Below are 15,068 nucleotides of genomic sequence, written 5' to 3' on the forward strand. Positions count from 1 at the left end.
TTTATTTTTTCTTTTATTCATGAATTTATTCCTACAATATTTTGACTATTTTTGTGTTCTAACAATTTTTTCAAATATCACAAGTTTGTTTTGTTTCTTTAGTACATTAATCTTGTAAAATTGACTTGTTCGCATCGGATTACTTTTTTTTTTCTTTAATATTTTGACTATTCCTGTAAAATTACAAATTTTTAAAAATATACGGTGGGCCCATTTATAAAAAAAAAAAAAAACATGCTTCAAATGGGCTCCAGGCCACACTTTGGACACCCCTGCTATAACCGGTAATATGTAAGATTTTATACTTGAGGTTTTTCCACATAAAATCAAACGTATTTGTGTGATGGCCCGCCACAGATACATTTGAACACATTGAGGGAATATTTTTATTGTATTTTTTTTTTTACTCACTTATGCAAATTTGACAATGACGGGACATGCCTTTTGTCCAGATGAATATTAATCACCGACTTATAGATAACAAAGCAGGATGACTCATCTATTATCCATCATTCTTTATATGAATTAGTGTTTACATATAACATGTTTTTAATCTTTCCCTGCATGGACAGTTGTTTCCATTAGCATTTTTTTTTTCCTCTCAGAGGCTGACAGACAAAGCATGAGCATAAAAAAAGTTACTCTGATGACGGCTATGATGACATTTAAAATAACATTATCACAGCAGGCAAATGATCATTTGTTCATCCACAGACTCCAATAAAGCACCGGAACATCACGTAATGTTCCAATAATACCTGGAATAAGAAAGATGACTTTCATTAGTAGCAGTATGTAACATTTACAACAAGGACCAGAATTACTCACAATCCAGATGCCTTTTTTTTTTTTTTTTTTACATTTATAATTTTCTTGTAATATTATGGCTTTTTTTCCTCAAAATTACTTTTTTCTCAAAAAATTTGTTTTTCTTGTAAAATTCTTTAACAATTTTTTTTTCTCTAAATTTACGTCTCAAGTCGTATTTCTGACTTTATTTATTTGTTATTTAGATGACTTTCATTAGTAGCAGTATATAACATTTACGAGGACCAGAATCACTCCAGTTAATCCAGATGCTTTTTTTTGTACATTTAGAATTTTCTTGTAATATTATGACTTTTTTTTTCTCAAAAAATGTGATTGTTTTTCTTGTAAAGTTATTTTTTAAATTTTTTTTTTTCAAAATTTACATCTCTTAAGTCGTATTTCTGACTTTATTGTTTTAAATGTACAACTTTATTTATTTATTATTTAGATGACTTTCATTAGTAGCAGTATATAACATTTACAACAAGGACCAGTATACTCACAATCCATTTTTTTTGGTACATTTATAATTTTCTTGTAAAATTATGACTTTTTTTTTCTCAAAAAATTTGATTGTTTTTCTTGTAAAATTTAACACAATTTTTTTTTCTAAATGTACATCTCTTAAGTCGTATTTCTAACTATTGTTTTAAATGTACAACTTTATTTATTATTTAGATGATTTTCTTGTAATATTATGACTTTTTTTTTTCTCAATTACATTTTTTTTCAAAAAATTTGATTGTTTTTGTACTTTTTTTTTTTAGATTTTTCTAAATTTATGTCAAGTTGTATTTCTGACTTTAGTGTTTTAAATGTACAACTTTATTATTTAGATGATTGTCTTGTAATATGACTTTTTTTCTCAATTACATTTTTTCTCAAAAAATTTGATTGTTTTTTGTACTTTTTTTTTTTTTTTTTTAGATTTTTCTAAATTTATGTCTCAAGTTGTATTTATGACTTTATTGTTTTAAATGTACAACTTTATTTATTTATTATTTAGATGACTTTCATTAGTAGCAGTATATAACATTTACAACAAGGACCAGTATACTCACAATCCATTTTTTTGCTACATTTATAATTTTCTTGTAAAATTATGACTTTTTCTTTCTCAAAAAATTTGATTGTTTTTCTTGTAAAATTTAACACAATTTTTTTTTCTAAATGTACATCTCTTAAGTCGTATTTCTATTGTTTTAAATGTACAACTTTTATTATTTAGATGATTTTCTTGTAATATTATGACTTTTTTTCTCAATTACATTTTTTTTCAAAAAATTTGATTGTTTTTGTACTTTTTTTTTTAGATTTTTCTAAATTTATGTCTCAAGTTGTATTTATGACTTTATTGTTTTAAATGTACAACTTTATTATTTAGATGATTTTCTTGTAATATTATGACTTTTTTCTCAATTACATTTTTTCTCAAAAAATTTGATTGTTTTTTGTACTTTTTTTTTTTTTTAGATTTTTCTAAATTTATGTCTCAAGTTGTATTTATGACTTTATTGTTTTAAATGTACAACTTTATTCTCAAAAGCGAAGATTTTTTTCCCCTGGTGTAGTTTTAATACTGACTTTTGGTGTCATAGTTTAGATTATATCCGTGTATCAAGTCATCTTCCCTTATTTCCTTCCAGACTCGGCTTCATGTATGCAAATGTAGTCAAATTGACAAGTTGTGACAGTACTGTATATTACTTCAATGTAGACTTATTTATATTCATATTTTTTGGTGTATCTTGTTTGTTGCAGACAATCAGTGGAGTGGAATGAGAAAGCAAAGCTCAGCCAGCCATTTGGATCCAGTCCTAATTAACCAGGCCTTGCTGACAGGATGCTGACAGAGTACATCACACACTCAGGTACTTCGTTTCTCTTGGTTTTGTCTGCTTTTTTTTCTTGTTGTTATTATTATTATTATTAATGTATCCTCCAAGGAAGGCATGTACAACTTCTGAAAAAGTCCAATTAAAACATTCCTAACTCGCTCCCCAGCAACCAACCAATCATATTCCAACTTCTATTATTTGAGGGTTGGTCATGGTAATGGTTTGATTTCATTTTAACGTGCATCAGATTACAATTGAATGCATCACATAATCAGTTCACAGTTCCACATGTCCAAAAGGAGTAGGAAGAAGCAAAGCTTATTAAATCCTACCCCTCCATCTGGTACTTTTACAATCAGTAACTGTTACATTTGTTCACTTCCTGCTTTCCTAATATAGTTTAAGGCAGGGGTCTCAAATTCAATTCACTTGGGAGGCCACTGGAGCTCGGGTCTGGGTGAGATTGGGCCGCATCAGGTTTTCCCAAAAAAAAATGTATTTATTAAAAACAAAAAAATTAAAAAAAACTTTGCTTTGGTTCCAATTTTCTACAATAAAAGCTCTGATAAAACATTCCACTGTTCTCAAATATCTTAATTTTTATTTTTCTACTCAAAATAAGATGAAAAATAAATAAACAAATCAAGAATAAAGAAAATAAATAAATATAATAATAATAATATAATAATAATAATAAAACTGCAAATAATAAAAACTTAAGAAACCACATATAGTTGGTGGGTAGACAAATTATTTTTTTCAGATTAAAATGAACAAAGCATTATTAGAGCCCTGTAGACATGACAAAACACGACTATAGTCACATTTATACTCTTTTTATTTACAACATATTGTGCAACTGCAGAGTCTTGAGACACATGCTAACTCGCAAACTAGAGAGCTAGCCACCTAAATGGTAGCCTTCAAGTTATTTCCTTTAAACTTAAATCGCCAAAAACTTACCACTTCCACACGGATAGGGAGGATAACTATTAACAGTTATTTAACCTTTAACATGAACATTAATCAAACGTAATAATTTTTTCTGGGTACATGTTACCATACAGCATCCATATCAAACTTGCGCGGGGCCGCGCTAACATTAAACTTTCATATCAAGGCGGGGGCCTCAAACTAGTGTCCTGCGGGCCACATTTGGTTCACGACTCTTCATCATATTTGGTTTGGGTCGGATGACATGAAAACAAATTTGTCGCTAGTCCCATTATAATGTGTTTATGAGCAATAAATGAATTGACTTGGCATATTAAACCCGCCTCTACTGAAAGTAGTGTTTTACTTTAGAAACGTAGCTAAAGCTAGCTGTATGAATAATGAAGTGTATCGTTCCCTTGTAGAAAAAGTACTGTACTTGTACTTTTACTGGACAGCACAGGCGTCTGGAGTGTGAGTAAAAATGTGAGGGGGGGGGGGAGGGATGCATGGAAATGAGGCATGTCTTAAGATGGGAAGGAAACCCCTTCCATCCCCCCCACCCCCCAGGGGTGCTTTTTACTCGACGCTTCACTTTGATGGGTCACAATGATAACGCTTAATGCACTTCTCTCGCTCGCCCTGTTTCATTCACAAACGCGAACACACATGCCTTCGGGGATTATTATTTTTGTTGTTGTTTGTTTACTTGATGTCATACGTTGTCGTTTGGACATTCCATGACAATAACACAGACCACTGGCCACAACTTTAGTTACGCATTAAGTTATGGGGGGACGAATGTACAAACTTAGTCACAGTAGATAAAGTAATCCCTCACCATATTTGCACTTTGAATATTGTACAGTATATAAATTAATTAATATATATTATATTATGTATTAAATTATTAATTAATTAATATATATTATATTATGTATTAAATTATTAATTAAATAATATATATTATATTATGTATTAAATTATTAATTAATTAATATATGTTATATTGTGTATTAAATTATTAATTAATTTATATTAATATACATATTATATATTATTAATTAATTAATATATATTTATTATATATATCATTATATAGTAACATAATATAAATATATAATATTAAATACAATATAAAATTATTTAACTATTATAAAATACAAACTTAGTCACAGTAGATAAAGTAACCCCTCCCCATATTTGCACTTTGAATATTGTACAGTATATAAATTAATTAATATATATTATATTATGTATTATTAAATTATTTAATTAATATTAATATACATATTATATATTATTCATTAATTAACTAATATTAATATACATAATATTATTAATTAATATATTTATCATTATATATCATAATATAAATATTATATATATTAAATACAATATAAAATTATTTAACGATTATAAAATATTATATATAATTAATTAATAAATGTTATATATATATATAATATGAAATATATTTAAATATAATATATATATTATATATTGTAATAATAATAATAATAATTAATATAAATTAATAAACTGCATTCTCCATTGTTGCTGCTGTTACTGTTTTAAGTGTAAGCTACACCTTCCCTGTTATATGGCATAGTATTTTGCTTAAAACATTTTTTTAATAATAAAAATATATAATATAATAAAACTAACTAACTAATAATAAAAAATAAAAAATATATATATACATATTTTTTAAATGTTTTGTTATGCAAATTTGGAGGGGCAAATAAACCGAATGCATGAGCTCGACCACACTATAGTCAACTCATTTATTCATCTCGTATCGCCGACAACCACAATCAATGTGCTGCCAGCTGAATGGAGTGGTAGTAAATATTGTATGTTATCATTTTGCATATTGACCACATATGGCTTCTGTTGATGGAGACCTCCATATGAGGATCATCAAGTTGCAGGACAGTCGGTAAGGCTTTACCTGACTTTTCCTCAGGACGCGGAAGCTTTATAAATAGTTACAGATTAATCAACTAATAGTTTCTGCTCTATTGTGTTCATTTGAGCATACAGTATAATGGGTGCGATTTGGGGCCCTCATTAAGCCGCCCTGAAAGCGTCAAAATGTCAGAGGCAGGTCTGGCATCACTAACAACATATTCTTAAATTAATAGCTCTCAGTCAAAACAGCATTATTATTTTGATACATTCATGAATTTTCTACCGCTTATCCTCATGAGGGTCGTGGAGGGGTGCTGGAGCCTATCCCAGCTGTCTTCAGACGAGAGGCGGGGTACACCCTGGACTGGTGGCCAGCCAATCACAGGGCACATATAGACAAACAACCATTCACACTCACATTCATACCTATGGACAATTTGGAGTCGCTAATTAACCTAGCATGTTTTTGGAATGTGGGAGGAAACCGGAATAAACCCACACATGCACGGGGAGAACATGCAAACTCCACACAGAGATGCCCGAGGGTGGAATTGAACTCGGGTGTCCTATCTGTGTGGCCTGCATGCTAACCACTCGTCCAAATTCCAGTGTATAAACACAAAATTCATCACACAGCAACTGAACACTCAGAAGGTATACATGGGAAAATATATAAACGTGTACCAATACAAGTTTACATGTATTGTGTCTGGGCTCCTGGTATATACGTACACCAGTAAATCAGGTTCTTTTCTAGTTTGTGGAAACAATGGTGCCTTAGCGTAATATGGCTAAAGGGTCGCATGGATTAGCTCGTTGGAGCCTATCCCAGCTGTCTTCAGGCGAGAGGCGGGGGTACACCTTGGACTGGTCACCAGCCAATCACAGGGCACATATAGACAAACAACCATTCACACTCACGTTCATACCTATGGACAATTTGGAGTCGCTAATTAACGTAGCACAGGGGTGGGCTAACTTTTTGACTCGCAAAAGGTTGGCTCAAGCCATGATGCCAGGTTGTATTTTAAGTTTCAATTAAATACTTTGTAAAAAAAAAAAATGTTCGGGCCGTATTTAAACACTTGGCGGGCTGGATCTGGCCCCCGGGTCATAGTTTGTCCACCCTTGACCGAGCATGTTTTTGGAATGTAGGAGGAAACCGGAGTACCCGCATGCACGGGGAGAACATGCAAACTCCACATAGAGATTGAACTTGGGTGAGGTCTGTGCGCTAACCACTCGTCCACCGTGCAGCCCATGTTAAACATTATTATAAGTTGGGTTACGAACAAGTTCCGTTCCTAAGATTTACAATGTAAGTGGAATTTTAGTGTCGGAACTCGTATTTTAATTAACGCTTAAGTCAGCCACATGGTACAGAGAACCCATCAAGGACATAAAATGCAGTAATAAAAACACTAAATACAAGAATTAAATGAAACGGTAATAAAAAAGAGAGAGCACAATCCCTTACCTTTTTATCCCTTTTTCTAATCTCAGCCAACGCATCAGGAAACTCACTGCTGCTTTATCTTCCCACCAGCAGCTTCACCTTGAACCTTATGCAAATTGGCACAAGCCTTACACGGCATAAACACTTTTCCTTTCCAACCATCTCCTGAAGGGACGTAAGGCTCACTGGGACTGAGTGCTGATTCTGGTCTTCCAGCCAAAACACAAGCAACCTTTCCGTCCCAATCATAAGACCGCTGCACTGTCGCTTTCATAGGAGCACATCCTTTAACATGCTCAAGGATGGGATCTTTAGGCTTTATGATGCTCGGATGCTTGCAACAGTTACGCAGTGTGCTTGAACACATCGTCAAGTTTGTAATATATTTTGTTAATATTGAAAGTCAACCTCTTTTGGCTTCATTGATCCTTTAACATGCTCAAGGATGCAATGTTTATCCTTTATGATGCTTGCAACAGTTACGCAGTGTGCTTGAACACATCAAGTATGTAATATATTTCGTTAATATTGAAAGTCAACCTCTTTTGGCTTCATTGGTCCTTTAACATGCTCAAGGATACGATCTTTATCCTTTATGATGCTTGCAACAGTTACGCAGTGTGATTGAACACATCAAGTATGTAATATATTTCGTTAATATTGAAAGTCAACCTCTTTTGGCTTCATTGATCCTTTAACATGCTCAAGGATACGATCTTTAGGCTTTATGATGCTCGGATGCTTGCAACAGTTACGCAGTGTGCTTGAACACATCAAGTATGTAATATATTTTGTTAATATTGAAAGTCAACCTCTTTTGGTTTCATTGATCCTTTAACATGCTCAAGGATACGATGTTTATCCTTTATGATGCTTGCAACAGTTACGCAGTGTGCTTGAACACATCAAGTATGTAATATATTTCGACAATATTGAAAGTCAACCTCTTTTGGCTTCATTGATCCTTTAACATGCTCAAGGATACGATCTTTATCCTTTATGATGCTTGCAACAGTTACGCAGTGTGATTGAACACATCAAGTATTTAATATATTTAGTTAATAATGAATTTTCGGATGCTTGCAACCGTTACGCAGTGTGCTTGAACACATGAAATATGAAATATATTTTGTTAATAATGAAGTTTATTTTCCGAATATGCGGTATTGTACTTTAAACACCCCAGCCATAAATGGCGTATCTGTCAGTGTCATATCTTGTACAGAGGAATCAAATCGGTGAAAGTCAACCTCTTTGTTGCTTCATTGATCCTTTAACATGCTCAAGGATACAAACTTTATCCTTTATGATACTCGGATGCTTGCAACAGTTACGCAGTGTGCTTGAACACATCAAGTATGTAATATATATCATTAATAATGAATTTTATTTTGTACTTTGAACACCCCAGCCATAAAGGCAGTATCTGTCAGTGTCATATCTGTACAGAGGAATCAAATCGGTAAAAGTCAACCTCTTTGTTACTTCATTGATCCTTTAACATGCTCAAGGATACAATCTTTACCCTTTATGATGCTCGGATGCTTACTTTAAACACCCCAGCCATAAAGGGCCTATTTGTACGGAGGAATCAAATCGGGGAAAGTCAAACTCTTTGTTGCTTCATTGATCCTTTAACATGCTCAAGGATATGATTTTTATCTTTTATGATGCTCGGATGCTTACTTTAAACACCCCAGCCATAAAGGGCCTATTTGTACGGAGGAATCAAATCGGGGAAAGTCAAACTCTTTGTTGCTTCATTGATCCTTTAACATGCTCAAGGATATGATTTTTATCTTTTATGATGCTCGGATGCTTACTTTAAACACCCCAGCCATAAAGGGCCTATTTGTACGGAGGAATCAAATCGGTAAAAGTCAAAGTCTTTGTTGCTTCATTGATCCTTTAACATGCTCAAGGATACGATTTTTATCTTTTATGATGCTCGGATGCTTACTTTAAACACCCCAGCCATAAATGGCGTATCCGTCAGTGTCATATCTGTACAGAGGAATCAAATCGGTGAAAGTCAACCTCTTGGTTGCTTCATTGATTTCTACATCTGTGTCCCACTTACGTGGCGTCAAAAGGCCCAGCTGTCAGCTGAACAACACTGCCAGGGGATCACGCGGTTAAGACGAGGGGGGGGAAGTGATGGGCTTGTCAGTGTCACGCCCCCCCCCCCCGTCAGCCTGGCCCCCTCGTCAGCGCTCTCCAAAGCTAGCATCAAGAGAGTCTGTCGTTGCCGTTTATGATCAAGAGCCACCGCCTCGGCCGCCGGGACTCCAAAGTTACTGTGGCAACCCAGGCGCGGAGAACTGAAAGTGCAGGTGCTGAGCACGTGGTTTCCGAGCCATCCGAGGACGCGGCGATAAGCACTGACTCATGAACACAAGAGGGAACACTGTGTGAACGTGTCAAAATTCCACGTCGTTTTTTTTTTTTTTTTTACAAGGTCGTACAGAGGTCGGCACCAACAGGGACTTTTAATGTTAGGGAGGCCAGATGTGGACAAACCGGGTTTCCGGAGACCCGATTGTCGAACAAACGGCCAGACCGCGTGGAAAAAAAAAAAAAAGGCGAAAGCGTGTAGGTGGCGTCCGTGCATGTGTTTCAACATTCGGGTGTGCGTGGGCAATGCGGGATGTCGGCGGACGGAGAGTAAAAAAGAAATAGAGCACAGAGCCTCGCCATGCATGGAAAGCGTACAGCGAGTGTTTTTTTTTCCACACACACACACAATGGGGATTTCTCGTCGCTGATCTCAGCGAATTCTCATATGAATATTCATAAAGTCCTCTTGTCTTCGGTAAAAGCTTCCGTGTTGTTCCACACCGCGGGAAAGCGTAGCCGCCGAGTGCTACTCAATGTTTCATTGCAACTTCCTGCATCAGTGTGTCCTGCACTATAAAAGCCTTTATTTGTGTTTTGTTTATGTACCCAATTATGTTGATGTGATTTATCTGGCATGCATGTGTCATTATCTCTGCTTTACATTTTTGAAAATGTGCTCGCACATGCAAAAAAAAAAAAAAAAAAAAAAATCCAGCCCGGAGCGCTTTATGTTTATGAATAAGTAAATAGAATTTCCCCGTACGGCAGACGCTCCATTTGGCTCGGCCTTACCCACCACTTGGGGCTATGTTTCCCCCCCCCACTCTCACATGGTCCCCAATAACATAACACACACATACCTATTACCCCTTCGGCTTAACGGGCCTACTTTTGCATCGCCGTGTATTCCTGCATCTCCCGCTCTTATGTAACCCGTAAGAAGGAGGGCAAAGCAAGAGGAAGCAGGCTGTCTTTATGTGCCGGCTTCATTGAGCCTCACTCATGCCCAGGGGTGCGTGTTAAAACCCCCTGCAAAACTGCACACACTGGGAAAGACATACATAAAGACAAGCGGCAAAACCCTCAGAGGCAAAAAAAAAAAAAACCCGCAACCCTGCTCCTTTACAGTACCCTGACCCATGCAACCACATGCATAGTTTAAAGCGCAAATGAATAGGCTTAATGCGTCTGCACCTCTTTATGAGGAGACATTCTGTTCCCTTTTATCTGTCGGTAAACTAATGCAGGGGAAGGGGGGGGGGGGCTGGCGAAAGGGTGAAATGGATGCATCCTAATGGGTAAGAGTGAGAAAGCGAGGGAGGAAGTGCATGAATGTGAGAGAGAAAGAAAGAGAGAGAGAGGTGGCACTAATGGAATGCAACATCATCCAATCATTTTTCAAGTCCAAATAAATCCAAAAGGCTTTTTTTTTTATGGCAACAAATTTGGCGATGTACAAGTGTACACAGTGTGACGTAACTATGGAGAATCAAATCGGTGAAAATGAACCTCTTTGTTGCTTCACTGATCCTTTAACATGCTCAAGGATACGATCTTTATCCTTTATGATGCTTGCGACAGTTACGCAGTGGGCTTGAACACATCAAGTATGTAATATATTTCGTTAATATTGAAAGTCAACCTCTTTTGGCTTCATTGATCCTTTAACATGCTCAAGGATACGATCTTTATCCTTTATGATGCTTGCAACAGTTACGCAGTGTGCTTGAACGCATCAAGTATGTAATATATTTTGTTAATATTGAAAGCCAACCTCTTTTGGCTTCATTGATCCTTTAACATGCTCAAGGATACGATCTTTATCCTTTATGATGCTTGCGACAGTTACGCAGTGTGCTTGAACACATCAAGTATCTAATATATTTCGTTAATATTGAAAGTCAACCTCTTTTGGCTTCATTGATCCTTTAACATGCTCAAGGATACGATCTTTATCCTTTATGATGCTTGCAACAGTTACGCAGTGTGCTTGAACACATCAAGTATGTAATATATTTCGTTAATATTGAAAGTCAACCTCTTTGGTCTTCATTGATCCTTTAACATGCTCAAGGATACGATCTTTATCCTTTATGATGCTTGCAACAGTTACAGTGTGCTTGAACACATCAAGTATGTAATATTTTTTGTTAATATTGAAAGTTAACCTCATTTGGCTTCATTGATCCTTTAACATGCTCAAGGATACGATCTTTATCCTTTATGATGCTTGCAACAGTTATATCTGTACAGAGGAATCAAATCGGTGAAAGTCAACTATGGCTTGATGATGATAATAGGACCGCACACTTCCGTCAAAAGGTTGAGTGCCGGGTTTTTCCATTTGGGGGTTATTAAGAGCACATCAACGCTCATTAATGTTTCATAGAGAAGTGCCACTAGAACATTGTAGCTGGTAAATACCTGCAATAAGCACCGGCTTGGCTTACTTCAAGCATTGCATGGAATTTGCATGTTCCCTTCAGGTGTCGGGTTTCTTTGCACACAGCATTACAGACGAGCAAGTTCACTGAATCGGGAGTTAATTGGTGTGAGTGTGAACGTGCACGGAGCTGACGGCTTCAGATGATTTGTAATCTACAGTTTTTGTCGCTAATGATAATGGTTTTATTTCGTTTGAACATGCATCAGATTACAATTGAACGCATCACATAATCAGTTCACAGTTCCACATGTCCAAAAGAGGAGTAGGAAGAAGCAGATCTTATTAAATCCTACCCCTCCATCTGGTACTTTTACAATCAGGAACTGTTACATTTGTTCACTTCCTGCTTTCCTAATATAGTTTAAGGGGTTTTTTTTCGCGGATCGTCCCGTGTCTTGCCGGTTCTCCGGTTCAGGGTCTAACTGACGGTTTTTGGACTACACTCAAAGGATCGTCCCGTGTCTTGCCGGTTCTCCGGTTCAGGGTCTGACGGTTTTTGGACTACACTCAAAGGATCGTCCCGTGTCTTGCCAGTTCTCCGGTTCAGGGTCCAACTGACTGTTGTTGGACTACACTCAAAGGATCGTCCCGTGTCTTGCCGGTTCTCCGGTTCAGGGTCTAACTGACAGTTTTTGGACTACACTCAAAGGATCGTCCCGTGTCTTGCCAGTTCTCCGGTTCAGGGTCCAACTGACTGTTGTTGGACTACACTCGCGGATCGTCCCGTGTCTTGCTGGTTCTCCGGTTCAGGGTCTGACTGTTTTTGAACTACACTCAAAGGATCGTCCCGTGTCTTGCAGGTTCTCCGGTTCAGGGTCTAACTGACGGTTTTTGGACTACACTCAAAGGATCGTCCCGTGTCTTGCCGGTTCTCCGGTTCAGGGTCTAACTGACGGTTTTTGGACTACACTCGCGGATCGTTCCATGTCTTGCCGTTTCTCCGGTTCAGGGTCTAACTGACTGTTTTTTGACTACACTCAAAGGATCGTCCCGTGTCTTGCCAGTTCTCCGGTTCGGGGTCCAACTGACTGTTGTTGGACTACACTCAAAGGATCGTCCCGTGTCTTGCCGGTTCTCCGGTTCAGGGTCTAACTGGCTGTTTTTGGACCACACTCGCGGATCGTCCCGTGTCTTGACGGTTCTCCGGTTCAGGGTCTAACTGACGGTTTTTGGACTACACTCGCGGATCGTCCCGTGTGTTGCAGGTTCTCCGGTTCAGGGTCTAACTGACGGTTTTTGGACTACACTCAAAGGATCGTCCCGTGTCTTGCGGGTTCTCCGGTTCAGGGTCTATGAGATTTATTTGCGTCTACCATTTGACTTTCTTCTTGTTCCATCGCCCTGGAATTTGCATATGTGGCTCCACCCGTTCAAAGAGAGAAAGCTTTTCAGCCTTTGCCATCAAGAGATCCAAGAGTGCAAATTTTTCAGCTGGTCTTAACATTTTTCATAAGTAAGTTTTTATATGTAAGCGCCATGTTGACTTTTTCCCCAAGCACATGTCCATTGTACGCTGGTCTAATTAAAGGTTTAGTAAATTAATCTTAGTTGGCAGCTTCCCAACTCGGTTCTTTGTTGGCCTTATCCACTTGACCCGATGGCCTTTGTTTGCCTCTCACCTGTTGCCCCTATCAGATCTAAGTCTAAATGTCAACACTAGCGTCCCTGAACTGAGCACTAACCACCATCCTCACGTCTATTATTCAGCAGCCGTCTCGGGTGACCCCTCATAAACACCCTGTTATCATTTAGGATCCGGTGTCTCATTAGCGGCCCATTCAGAGTCCTCAAATATTGCTTTTTGTGGCTTGAGCGGGTCCGCCACCTGCCGCCGCCACCGCCACCGCCGTCATCATCCGACCGATCGATCGATCATCCGCTGGCTGTCAATCACTGGCTGCCTTTCCGAGGGAAACCGAAGACGCCACAGCGGGCTCGGTGGCGCCGTCTCAGGTTTTCATCTTCCAAGATCCCCCGCAGGTCTCCGTGGCAACCGTGGAGGAAGCGCATGTACATGGGCGGCATCAAGCGAACAGTCGTGCCGCGCGTTGTAGGATCAGGGCGGGCAGCAGAGACGTTTTTGTTGTGTTCTTATAATTCGACTCTAGGATATTTTTAGATGAACAAACTGCGTTTGTCCTTTGACCTTCCATTAGAACTAGACTTAGCTTCAACTGAACCAGATCTTGATGTGCTCGGTTTGGGGAGCACCCAGTTTCGCTTCAGCAACTCCACGAACGACATATTCTGAGGTCTTTGTGTTGTGTTTTTGTGCAAAATTCTGGTCTGACTTAGTACCGAACCATAATGATTTGTACGGAATACGGGGAGTACCACGTTTATATAACAACAAGAAACAAATAATACTTCACCGATAAACGATGCGTAAAATGAATAAGCCACAATGTAATGATCATATTTCTGAGTAATTAAAAAGAAAGCATCGGAAAAGTCCATGAGAAATAAGGATGCATCGGTAATGTGAGTGATTGCTCAGAATAATTCCAGTTATGGATTAAAAAGCCTTGCTTGGCATTAAAAAAATGTTAAATGTTTGACATTTACCTTCGCATTGTTGCTACTGATGCGGTTGTGATTCACTCGGGGAAAGACGTTATTATTCAGAGAAGCACATTTGCGACCCACAAATTGATTATTTGTTCTTCGAATGTTTTTTTTTTTTTGTTGTTGTTGCAGAAACACTCATTCACCGCAGTCGGTAATAATGCTTAAATATTTCATAATACAGCCAAAATTTGAATGCATGACACTATGTAGGACGGGGAAAGAGGAAGGGATGATAAATATAATTAAATACATTAATAAATAAAAAATAAAAGAAAAAAGTGGAAGTGAAAAACAGTAGTAGTTGGGATAGCCGTGATTATTTAATTTGAGGTATTTTAAAGAATGCTTTTCTTTTTTTTCTCTCGCATACTTTTTTCATTCAACCTGTATTGGTACATATTTGTATATTTAGGTATACATTTTCAGTGTTAAGTCGCTGTGTGATGAGTTAAGTATTCTATGTAAGATGACACTGAGTCAGGCTGTTATGTTGAGTAATTCAATATAATGAAATGCATTATGGCAAAACAAGAATAACATGATTCCTTTAACCTGTATTGGTACATATTTGTATATTTAGGTATACATTTTCAGTGTTAAGTCGCTGTGTGATGAGTTAAGTATTCTATGTAAGATGACACCGAGTCAGGCTGTTATGTTGAGTAATTCAATATAATGAAATGCATTATGGCAAAACAAGAATAACATGATTCCTTTAACCTGTATTGGTACATATTTGTATATTTAGGTATACATTTTCAGTTTT

General features: G+C 37.1%; 1 long non-coding RNA gene across 1 annotated transcript in view; it reads left to right on the forward strand.

Moving 5' to 3' along the window:
- LOC144901238 (uncharacterized) overlaps window positions 1-15,068 on the forward strand; it is a 49,647-nt gene that overhangs the window by 5,078 nt on the left and 29,501 nt on the right. Inside the window, exon 2 of the long non-coding RNA XR_013629393.1 lies at window positions 2,572-2,681. This is a non-coding gene — a long non-coding RNA (uncharacterized LOC144901238). The remainder of the gene's footprint in view (window positions 1-2,571; window positions 2,682-15,068) is intronic.

Source organism: Doryrhamphus excisus, linkage group LG11, assembly GCF_037039965.1.
Source record: "Doryrhamphus excisus strain RoL-2023G ecotype Guam linkage group LG11, RoL_Dexc_Guam_v1.1, whole genome shotgun sequence".
In the NCBI taxonomy this organism is placed as follows: Eukaryota; Metazoa; Chordata; class Actinopteri; order Syngnathiformes; family Syngnathidae; genus Doryrhamphus; species Doryrhamphus excisus.